The sequence below is a fragment of the Ambystoma mexicanum genome, chromosome 11, assembly GCF_040938575.1.
Source record: "Ambystoma mexicanum isolate Mex_15411 chromosome 11, UKY_AmexF1_1, whole genome shotgun sequence".
Lineage (NCBI taxonomy): Eukaryota > Metazoa > Chordata > Amphibia > Caudata > Ambystomatidae > Ambystoma > Ambystoma mexicanum.
This window is the reverse complement of record NC_090934.1, coordinates 445161162-445173612: the sequence shown is the minus strand read 5'-3', so window position 1 is coordinate 445173612 and position 12451 is coordinate 445161162. Positions and strand designations below refer to the sequence as shown.

At 41.4% G+C, this 12451-nt stretch overlaps 1 protein-coding gene across 7 annotated transcripts in view; it reads left to right on the top strand.

The window, feature by feature from the left end:
* The window catches only part of LOC138503495 (embryonic protein UVS.2-like), a 293734-nt gene that overhangs the window by 232478 nt on the left and 48805 nt on the right, over positions 1-12451 (top strand). The window lies entirely within an intron of this gene.

Below are 12451 nucleotides of genomic sequence, written 5' to 3'. Positions count from 1 at the left end.
CCCTATCACTCTATTCAGTAGGTTTTTGTAGTTTGCCACGTAGGATGATGTTAGCAATACCCAGGTTGTATGTCACCTATGAGGAGATTTTAGTATAAAAGAGTGCTTTTTTATAAAGTTTGTTGAGATCAAGCTGTGAGATGTCTGTTGTACTCCCTGTTTTAGATAATTCATATTAAAACAGTTATCTTTTTGCCAACTTCCTGAGTCGGTTTGTTTATCGATGTTTGAGTAACCTCCGCATCCCCAGCCCTCTCCGATGTATTGCTGACCTATCTTAAAGGGCTGGAAGTCCTCCAGTTCACATGGTAGCAGAGAGAGGATGGTTTGATTTCCATCGAGATAAGTAAGATTTGGGTTCCCCTGGCAATATTGAACAATCTCTGCCATTCAGCTGAAAGGACGTGAAGCTCCCTGTGGATAGCGGTTAGAATAGGTTAAGGCTTGCGCAAGCTAGGGTAAATGGGTCCGCTGTTTTCAGTCAGATACCCTTCCCAGCATCTACAGGAAGCTGAACGGACAGAATGTTGGAGAGTCCGCAGAAGGAGGTGTTGCGATCCCCAGGGTCGGTAAACTGAACGTATGAATGGTGAGTACAAACTGGAAAGATGGAAAAAAAGGATGAATGGGCAGTGGGAAGGGAAAATGATCAGGGCAACAAATTAGTAACGGTGGGTTTGAAAGTGATGGTCAGGTCTAAACGAGGAGCATCGAGTTTAGTGGGGATAATTGACCCGAGACGATAAGAGTGCCGAGCAATTTAAAGAAGGTTGACTTGAGATGATGAGCCACAAGCAACGAACCCAATGAGACAAAGAGCGTACAGAGGGATATGCCCAGATTTCCCGAGTTTTAAAGAACATCAGCAGGATCTGTTCCCTAGAGCCCTATTAGCGGTGAAATAGGAGACAAACTTGTTTTAAAGAACAGTTTAAAGAGGGGAGATCACACACAACCAGAGTATCACTTTAGGGGCATAAAAAGGATGAGTCTTGAAATATAGACTGATAAATGTGACCGGTCAAGTATGTCTGTCTGTTTTATGCGAGTATGTAAGTGGTGAAAAATTAATGGAGAGATTGATAGTTAAGGAAATTAGAACACGAGAAAGCAAATTAAAATAGTTTATCTATGATATTGTATAGTTGATGCTTAGTGGCAACACCGAGTAAAAGGAGAAAATGTTACATAGAAAGGATTGGAGCATGCAACGATTGGTGCAAGCTCATATTATGTTATTTTTGGGAAACGCATTGTTTTTATGAAATTGCAAAGTGTACAGGTGAGTATTGACTGTCTAGAATGACGTGTCAACAATGAAGAGCATTGTACTGTTTATACATTATTGCAACCATGCATTCATGTTCAAATAGTGTAGTGTAGAAGGGGTAAAGAGACCATGGACATGCCGCGGTCATAAGAGGGATCGAAAAAAAAAAGTTTTCCAGCACATGACGACATAGTTGAATGATGCGCATACGACAGAAAAAAAAGTTAGATAAGCGATTAGCAAGCTTATAACTCTGGGTAAAATGAATGAGGGGGAGAGAGAAGAGCTGCCTCTTATGGATAGGATACTTAACATATGCAAACAGGGGGGTGAAGAGCCTTCTGCTCCACTCGCCATGCCTGACGTAGACAGCGACAGTAAAAAAGATGATGTGATGTGCCCATTCAGAAGGGTTAAGGTAGCAATAATGTATGAATGACCTGGCGCATGAGTTGCCTGTGTAAAGCAGCGATGAGAGAACAGACAACGTTCCTGAAGAAAAAATGTAATCTCCAAGATCCCAAGGACAGGGAGAGACACGATAAGGAGAAAAGCAATAGGACAAGTGTATTCTCTGACAATGAGATGAGAAATAAAGGGATAGAAAATGAAGAATAAAAACTGATTGCTCATTGCCCATACAGGATGAAGTAGGAGTGGTCAGATCGTGCTCAACCACTCGACGACAAGAATAGTTAAGGAAGTGAGACAAAGGAAAGGATACAAATGATTGATTTAAGGATACGCAGTTGTGCGATAGAAGGGGAGGCTCATCTAGTTTGGAGCCCATAGAGCTGTCTTTAAATAGACTGACTCTGAAGAAAAAACAAAGAGACAAGGCGCACAAACTGAAAGATAGGATAGGTTAGTTGGAGATATGGAAGCCTTGTTATAAGGAAGAGGGAGAAAATACAGGGGGTCCTGAAAGAACATGTGCAGAACATAAGGAAATTAGGTGACTGAGTCCAGACATCCACATTTCTCGGGCGTCACAGATCTTTGACGCAGCTGGATCACTTTAAAAAGGGCAACCCGATGGTCAGAGGGGGGATGACTAGTCTGCATGCATATTCACACCAGAAATGGAAATGAGTTTGCTCAGGGTCAGACAGTTCAACAAAACCGAGTGCCAAGAATGTTAATGACAAATGACTTAGTTATAAAGGTAGACACGCCAGTCACCCATGCAGACACAGCAGAGCATAAGTATAGGACATTTAATGATGCTTAACACAAAGGCGAATGTTGCCATTGACTTGGGAGGTAAAACCTTTTTGTTTCTTTTAAAGAGACACTGATGTAATGCAAACATATACACGAGAGGGGACATTTTGATGGTTGGAAATATCGCAAGTATTTAAGACTTTATGGGAGCTGTAAGAAAAGTTTTGATCATTGAAGAATGGCCAATCTTTATAGGAGAATGTGATATGTTTGTGTTATGTGTATAGTTAAGACAGGCATTTATTAGTATTATAGACTGAGATTTAGTAACAAAAATGTTGTGTGTGTTTTTATATATAGTAGAAATATGTTGGTTGAGCATGAGTGAGTTTATTATAGTATTTGTAGGGCCTTGTGTGTATCACAGGGGGATTTATTGGACCCAGTTTTGAGGGGGCACGCCCCTTACGACTAAAGAGGACAGTTGTTGAGTATGCTATTAGGAGCACTGATGGTATGGTGATAAGATGATTTTATGATGTAATGTACTGTACATGTAGGTATTTTTTTTATTTAGGAAGATTTGAAGGAATGTTGGTGTCTAGGGGTGTTTGTACTTTGAGAAAACATGTAGGATGAATCCACAGGGTAAATAAAGAGATATTGGTAGATATTGGCATGGGGGAGATTTTTGTTATTAACCGTTCTTCAAGAATCAATCGGGGTAATAGACTTAGAGATGCAGGTGCCTCTGGGGCAAAGCACATGACTAAAGAAGAGGTTTTGAAGTATTGACAAGTGTATGACTACCGTCTCACTTTTCAGCATAGGCTGCTGAACTAGTGGCACTGATTGTCGCATTAGGAGAAATCGTGCAGGCCAGGAAGTAATGATGAACTCCTCCTATGAGACGTCGCCAGTGTATGCAGAAATAGCGCATTGGAAAAGGAGGGGCGACCTCCGAGCGGGCAGCACTCCAGTGAAGCATGCAGCTTTAGTAAATAGACTGACAGGAGGGAGTATTATGACTACTAGTAGCCATTGTAGTAGGATGAAAATGTGTAGTGTATGTTGAAATGAGCAGATTTTATTTTACGTTTAATATTATAAAGTAAAAATATAAGAGAGAGCTTTGTTATGATTGTATGGATTAAGATTGAGATGAATGAACGAATGGTGATGATAAATGAGTATGTTTAGACATTGTTATGTTAAAAATATGAAGATTTAGTTAGTAGAAATTTAGGAAGTATAGCGCCAAGATGAAATGGATTGATGAATGCGGAAAGGGTGTTTTTTAAGCCTTTTTTGGAGCACTGTGGTGACAAGAAAGCACTGGTACACCAGTGATGCCTGAAGCCTAATTAAGGATGGTGATAGGATAGCTACAATGCCTTGTGCAGGTTAATAGAAAAGAACCACACCGCAATGAGCGTGAGGAAGGTTTGCTTTGCATGAAGAAGAACATGTTATATTTTGTATAGTGAAGTGCACCTGTTAAAAGATTTACTGCTGGACACATGTCAGTCACCGTTAGGAGAATTGTTTTGAAAAGATAGGGAACCTTTTTTAGTATCTTGCTGATTTTGCAAAAAATGATAGATAAACCTGGGTATGTGGTTAATAGAAGTACATCCTTTCTCAGGGTGGACTGAAGACGGACCGTGTATACACACCCAGGTGCCACCTGTGTAGTGACATTAGAGGTGCACCAAGTTTTTATAGATAAGAAATATGTAAAATAAGTAAAGCAAGATAAAGGCCCTATTTTTTGTTTGTTTTTTTTAAGCCTTTGAATGGATAAGCTTGTTGGTCAGTATACAACAAGGTTTCATTGGCGTGTCCCAAGCAGCCAGACAGAGTTGGAAGGAGACTCGACAGCCTGCTTAAGAAGAGAATAGCCAAATATGAATTGATTATGAAAGAAAGGGTGGGTTGCATTGTATATCACTGGCATTATAGGGAGATAAGGAGGAATTGGTCAGGTGTGGACCACCATCCTATCTTGCAAGAAGAAAGTAACAGGGAGGCGGAGGAGGACGTCCCTGACCCCTCCATCTAGACTTAGAAGTGATTCCCAAGCAGCGATAGAATTGTTAGGAAAGGAGTTAAGTGTGTTCCTTATGTGTGTAACTTCAAGTATCCTTGTCATTTTAGATGAGCTCCAAAGACAGGGGTGTGGGGCAACGCAGAACACAGAAGGAGATGCTACAACAACCGGAATTGAAGGACTTCCTCTTCCTACATTTTTCACCAGACCTTAGATCATGAAATTTGCAAAACCTCGCTAAGAAGAGGATCAAACTTTGCTTCAAGTAGCCATTAGGGAGGTAGGTGACTTCACCTGCAGCTGAGGTGCAAGACAAACTCACAAGGCTAGTCATCTGTAAAGACATAAAGACATCCATTGAAGAATCCCCTTCACCCCCACCCCCAGCGAAAGAAACGATCAGAAGCAAACATCGGGGAAGAACCTCAGCATGTGCAGACTAGATGTATAATGAGGAAGAAGGACAGAGAAAAAGTCAAGTAAAGACAAGGAGTTCATTGGACTTTGGCTTGTTTCGAGACACTCTATTAGTCTACGAAAAATAAGAGAGTCAAGGGAAGTTATAGTATCTTGAGCCACAGGAGCTTGTTAACATTGGACTGAGACATGTCTAAGTCTTGATCTAGCGGAGAAGGAGGCCAGATATGGAGTTCCTGTTTCGATAATTGGAAAAGAGAGCAATATCCAAATTCATTTTTCACTGAAATACTCCTTGGAAGTGCCTATGGTGGTGCCCAATGAAAACATTGTAGGGAACATTTGAGCAATGTTTTCTGTTCACGTGTGTGGTCATCTTTCGGTAAAGAAGAGATGAACTCTGGCGATAGAAAAAATTCCTGCAGAGTCCTGGGAATGATCAAGAATGAGAAATAGCTGCAGCAGTTATTGAACAGATTCTGAGGCTTCCTGAGGTAGTGGGTAAACACAAATGCCCCTGCCACCAGATAAAGCTCTTATATTGACTATACAGTTTTTTCACTTTGCAATCGAGGAATTTCCATATGCTGTTGGAAGACAGACCGATATCAGAACATTAATGAGAGACCCGAGAAACAATGCAGTACAGTTGCAATTCTTGAGAGACTTAATAACCAAAGTGAATGTGTATTCTGAGATACCAAGAAGTATTGAATGAAACCTGTCAAGGAAGAAGAGCCAATGGTCTGATGATCAAGGAACGTTGGTTCATGCTGAACAGAGAACTTCATGTCGTCTAATATTAGACAGATTTGAGGTGTTCATTGGGAACTGGTGTACGTCATTGAAATAATCCAGCCAGATGAAGCTGTTTGAGGAATTTTTTGAGCTGATTCAGCAGATTCAAGGGTTGTGTTGCATGATGTTGCCCCAGTAAACACATTTTCTTTCCTTATTAAAGGAAAATGGGTAGCATCAAAAGCGACTTCTATCATGGAGGGTCATGAGAGGCGACCACGATGTGTGAAAAGATATTGTTGCCTCTTTTCATATATCTGTGTCATTTACACCTGTGTTTTATTCATAGTGGTACTGTTGTCGCTTGCGGTATGAACCGTATACTATGTCGAGACACATGAGGTAAAAACTATGATGTATCCTCTTGTAAGAGAGAAAGATGATACAAACGTGGCAACTACTAGGCAGCAGTAACCTAATGTGATTGTTCCCACTCTAAAGGTACCCACTAGAGCACCTGATTCTGTGATAATTGAACCCAAACAACCCTTTGAAGAGAGGTGACGTACGGAAGTTTTTGCAGACCTTATATAACCATCATTTGCTGCTGCTGGACAAAAACAGGAGTATAAGGAGAAGCTTTTTGCACATTCCCTGGTACAGATGGCACATGCGAATGCATTTAGTTCACTCACATGCTCCATCGATTGGTCCACGAAGAAAGAGTTATACTGAAACGCTTCATGATTTAATAATAGAGGCCCATATGAAAAGAGCAAGACCAAATAGAAATGCTAAAGAAGATGATTATGAGCTGAACAACTATCTGGACAGTACAGTGCATTTGGGGAATAACATTTGGTATCAACATATGAAGGAAGTAGGAAGAAGAACATCTAAGGAAGAATGCTTTATATGTGCACTCCTGCCCTATAGTATGGGGAAGTCCAAGATCTTCATAGCTATTGAAATAGACGTTCAGACAGCTCATTGTCTGTCACATATAGTGCTCTGCAGAAGAAGAGGCCAGTTCATGGGCCGAGATGCCTATCTCAAGTGGGCAACTGAATGGACAGATTCAGATGAAGATGATAGGTCCAGGATATGAAGACAAGAAATAGGGTGCATACCGAGAATCGCGTGATTAGATATGAAATGCCTGGATTAAAAGGAGCAGGAATCAGATGGGAAGTAAATAAAAATCTTGAGAGTCCAGGAAAATCTTCAGAGGAAATTCGTAGATAGAAGAACAGAGTCCAGATACAAATTTGGGGATCAGTGTTATCACCAGATGTCTGGGAAGAAGGAGTGGTTATTTGAAGAGCCTGGGTGATCATTGGTTGATACTTGCCAGTTGTTGATATAGTGCAGAATGGATGTAAGCCATTATGGCCAAGACTTGCTAAGCTACTGACCTGGGTCGAAGACGGAGGAGGACCCTTGCAGATAGTGCCTCTGGAAATGTCAAAACTGTGTTTCAGGAATAATGGCACCATAAAAGTTGGAGAGAACCAGAACTGTGGGCGAAGTTTGACATACTAGGAAGGAAAATTAGGACAGCAGTGATCATGGATTACTATTGGGCATCCAGAGCCAAGGCTTCCATTGAGCTACCTGAATGCTGGGGAGCATTATGCACCCTAGTGAATGTTCATGTTCAAGCATTAGTGATTCCAAAAAAGTGATTTGAACATTGACAGTTTCTGGAAAGCAGACACTCACCTGAGGAAGAAGATATCTGTGGAGCTGATAAGTAGAATGAAGAGAGAGAACTATTTCTTAGCCAAGTCAATAGAAGCTTTTGAAACTACTCCTAAGAAGCACAGATTGTTCAGCCAGATATTGTTAGTATTCACGATAATCTTCAAGCTGAGAATCCAGATTGGAGCAAATACCAAATGGCTGCTGATCACCAGATGGGAATTGCTACAGATGATTAATACAACCATAAAGGGATTGAGTGCTATCAAGGAAGAACTAAGAGCTGTAAGATTGATGACTCTTCAGAACAGATACGTCCTGGATATTAGAGAATCATGTTGCACATTCATACCTTCTCATGATGACGAGAATTGGACCTTGACAGAGGCCATAAGAATGCTGACAAAACTACACGGCCAGATGATAGAAGAAAAGATATTACTGATGACAGCTGGTTTGGAGCACTCTTTTCTTGGATTCCACAATGGATAGCAGATATGTTCAAGTTCCTTGGAGCACTGATCTTGTTGGTGTTGCTAGGATTCAATGTGATCAAGATAATAATCACACAGTGCAGAAAGAAAGCAAAGAAAGCCATAGGGATGAAGAGAATAATCGATGTTGAGTCAGGATGGAAAGCCAAGGACTTAACAGATGAAGAAATCAGAGACTTCGTTAAAGCCAGTATTCATGCACCTGAGGGAACGAAATTCCTGTATCCAAAGGACCATAAGAAATATGTGGGAAGATAGATCTACTACTGCAGTCCAAGTGGTGAGTGCATGCTTATCACATGGAACACGGATGAGTATGTGAAGACCACTGGGTGCCTGAAAGATTTGGGTCCCTAAAAAGCATCGCTTCAGATGAGGATGTTTGGATATGAAGGAGAAAGGGAGAGTGGTCAATGAAATGCCCAGAGTGGGGAGTGTAGAGAAGGAGCTGAGTACCCCCACCCCAACCACTTTGCCCAGATGCCTATATATTGGAAAAAAGAGTATGTGACATATGTGGAACAACTAAAATGACAGAGGCCAAAGGAAATCCTGAAGGCTAGGTTCACATTGAGAAAACCATAGCTGCATTCAAGACAGTATGATGGCTGTTTAAAGGAAATCCCAGAAGAAGCAGGATGCCTGACTGACGAAGCAGATTGGTGACATCATGCGAGAGTCGGGATGACGTAAATAAAAGAGATGCCGAGACAAGAGGATGCAGATATTCGATAAGGCATCAAGAAAGTATCAAAGATAAGCAACATCTTGGCTCAAGATGAAGAGGCCTATGCTACAGAAACAATGAAGATATTAAGCCAGTTCACACATGTACAAACGCAAAGTAATGCAAGCAGATGAAGTTTTCATGAAGCTAGCTTTATAGTGAATAGATTGCGGCAAGTGCCAATGCATGGATAAGTAGGAATGAGTAAGGAATGGATAGTCCCATTATGACTATAAGCAGAACTGAGCCAAAGGAGAAAGGACACTTTTTTCAGCATGGCACAGTTAGAAAACAAATGGATTACAAACGAAGTTCAGAAAGGTGAGGTTGAACGCACCAAGAAGTTAAGGTCGTGTCATGTCGAGAAAAACTGAAATTAGTTACAATCTTGTTCAAAGGCCCTAATTGACAACTGACTACTGAGGTGATGATGATGATGTTCTAATTGGTGGGAAGCAGATGTTTAAGACTAACTCACCAGCAGCTAGCAGTCTGGCCTTCATATGGCTAGTGTGGACTGAAGGATGCTGATGGAGGTTACAAGTCAACCAATGATAGATGATTGCATGATTGGGGATCCTATAGTTAAGTAGCCAATAGTACATTCTGGATTTAGTGACGTTCATAGTGACCTGTTTTGAGGGAAGGGCTTAGTTACCCCACCTGATGTTAAGAAACCTATCACCTTTCTCACACTCATTAGACAAGTATGGTTTGTAAACTTAGATATGCCCTTAGATCCTATCACTCTCTTCAGTAGGTTTTTGTAGTTTGCCACGTAGGATGACGTTAGTAATAAGCAGGTTGTACGTCACCTATGACGAGATTTTAGTATAAAAGAGGGCTTTTTTATGAAGTTCATTGAGATCATGCGTCCGTTGAAGTCCGTTGTACTCCATGTTTTAGATAATTGATATTAAAACAGTTCTCTTTTTGCCAACTTCCTGAGTCGGTTCATTTATTGATGTTTAAGTAACCTCTGCATCCCCATTCCTCTCAAATGTATTTCTGACTTGTCTTAAGGGGCTGGAAGTCCTCCAGTTCAAAGTCACTGCAGGAGGGATTCACTCCAATGCCTCTTAAATGTTAAGAAGGAACAATACAAGTGTTTGTACAAACTATAATTACAATTGTTTTTTTATAACAGCTTAATAAACAGAGGTTTCTAAGAGCGGACCCTGGATCGTACCTGTGTTGCTGGCGTTGTCTTGCTTCCAAGGCGAGCATGTTTCCCCTGAGCTATCCTCCCAAGACACAAATCTGCACAGTCAAAGCTTTATCACAAAAGCGTACACACAATGAACACTGACTTAGTCCTTAGTATCGGCTATAATGTAGGCAGTGTATTGAAATGTATTTGGCATTCACCACTTTCCAATTATCATCATATGCCAGACGTTTTCCTTTGGCTAGATCCATTCTACATTCATCTCATAGCACTGCACAGGTAGCTTTTGTGACACTGCACAAACGCAATCAAGCACTCATTCTCTCTCATACATAGACATATATAAACTATGACAGGGTACACTATTTGGCTCTGGGGTGTTCTATTGGTGTTACCAAGGTGGTCCTGTAACTCCTTAAACTAGTAATTGATGGGCCAGGGATAGATTTTCAGAGGGTCATTTGGTCATCCTCTGTTAGTCCATGTCACATTGCAGGGGATGGTCTCTGCAATACCAGCTTAGAGAGGCTGTGCAGAATGGGTGTTCATAGTGAAATCTTTTGTGCTACTTTTTTCAATGAGCCAACACAGAAAACATCAGCATCACTCTGTTCTGGGTATTGATCTTGTGTCAAGCCTGCATCATTACAAGCGTTTCCACCGCCTGCCATAACACATACCCTTACAACATACAAACACAGGTCTGGTGTCCTAATTTCATCTGGAAACCATGGGGGACAAACTTGAATCACAAAGACGGGTAAATGCCAAAATTGAGTGATCTCTTTATGGAGACACACATTCCATTCAGATGAACCAATTTAGAACAACTAATTTGTAGGTTCTTCACAGGAGCAGACACTCCCATTGAGTCCAACTCATGTGTATTGGCTACAGGGCGATATAAGCCAATGCTCCCCGTCAGGGGTGGTGAGAAGTTTGAGTGGGAGTCTGGAAGAGATTGGATTGTGATGAATGTGTTCGGAGGAGGCTGAACAATTATAAGGTGTGTGTAGTAGTAGGTTTGAGTCTCAAGAGGGTAAATACATCAAGAGGAGGTGGAAAGATATTTCAGGACATATTTAACGTACAGAAAGAGGCTGTATAGAGAGATTCTGGGGACATAGTGGAAATGCGTTAGGGGGAGGTAGGGAGACATTTTGAAGAGGTGGTGGATGGAGAGCAAGGAAAGGTAGCAAGAGAGAGTTACCTCCAATCAGGATGAGGTGGAGTATGACTTGGGCGAGATGGTAGAGAAAAAAACAGGTGGAGGTAGAAGCCCAAAGCAATAACGACTCAAACGTTAGTACCAACTTTCCTTACTATGGAAAATCAAGCCATTCATCCCAGCAAGCAACTATCATCACCACAGCTGTGCACAAAATACACACAAACCACACCGCAATGCAGGTCACACAAGCACCTACCATATCACTGAACACATACACCCACACACCACCATTTCAGAATTACACAGACACACACACATCTACAATCACTATTACACACATACACACAAAACGCATGCTTTGCAAAGTGTCACTGTTGCTGGCAGTAAACTAGGGCACACACTTCCCAGCATGACACAAAAGCCACGTCCATCCAGGCGAGGCCCACACAAACACCACAGCAAGCATTGCATTGCACAAGCGCACTACCACATACCAACAGTCATATAGATAGCCCAATGAATCTTGACTGTGATCTCCATCTAGTGGCAGGGTTGCTTCTAGACCTCAACGTTCATGACCCTATCACAAATGGGCATGGGGCCCTCTGCTAGTTACCAATCAACCACTGCATCCTCCACAAAATTCTCTCCACAATAGGGGCCAACTATTGAATTTCCCTCTCAAGCCCAATCACCCCATTAGGAAGCAAAGATCCAAAGATGAGACCCTCCTGGCCATCACCTAAATGTATCAGATTATATCATGGATGGATGTCCTTCATATTAATCCCTCAAGGCTTTGAAACAAAATACTCAACATGTTAAGAGCATTAGTACACAGGCTTAGATTCAAACGTTTTTTGAAAAACCTCCTTTTAAATAGGCTTTTTCTGGGGCCTGTTTTCTACCCTGCCTCAGTCATTTGACCTCCTCCTTAAGCCTGTACCCAATCACACACCTCCTTAACTTTGCAAGAAGTAACACTCCTGAGAATCTCCAGCATCAATTATTCCAAATCTGGGTTCTTCTCTTGCACTTAACACTGAACTGTGTTTCCTGAGAGTTTCGATTGCTTTGTTTTCTTCCTGTTCTTGGTTAACCAGGAATGCTTTGTTCTAAGAAATGTACAGCAATTGTTTAACTGCACTCCACTCCACACACCCCTTTCTCCATACATACGATGGCTGCTACTCTTGCATTTGCTGGCAGTTCCAGTACGAAATTAATGGGGTAATTGTGTTGCAGACTTCATTCTTTGATTCATAAAGGTCATTGATCTTGTGGTATCACCAGTGTTGATGTCATTGGATTTAGCGATCAACTGATGTCATATCCTGCAGTGTGATAAGTGGGCCACAGGACGTGCAGTGCCTCTTTGGCTACTCTTGGCATTCTATTTAATTGACACAAATGATAGCAGCAGGAAACTTACAAATAATAGCTCTATTCATTATGTATCATTTGTTAGTATGTTATCTCAATAAGCGCCACTGACCTACTGCACTTTATTAATCAGTAGTAGGGAAATTATTAATGTGCACACTTATCTAG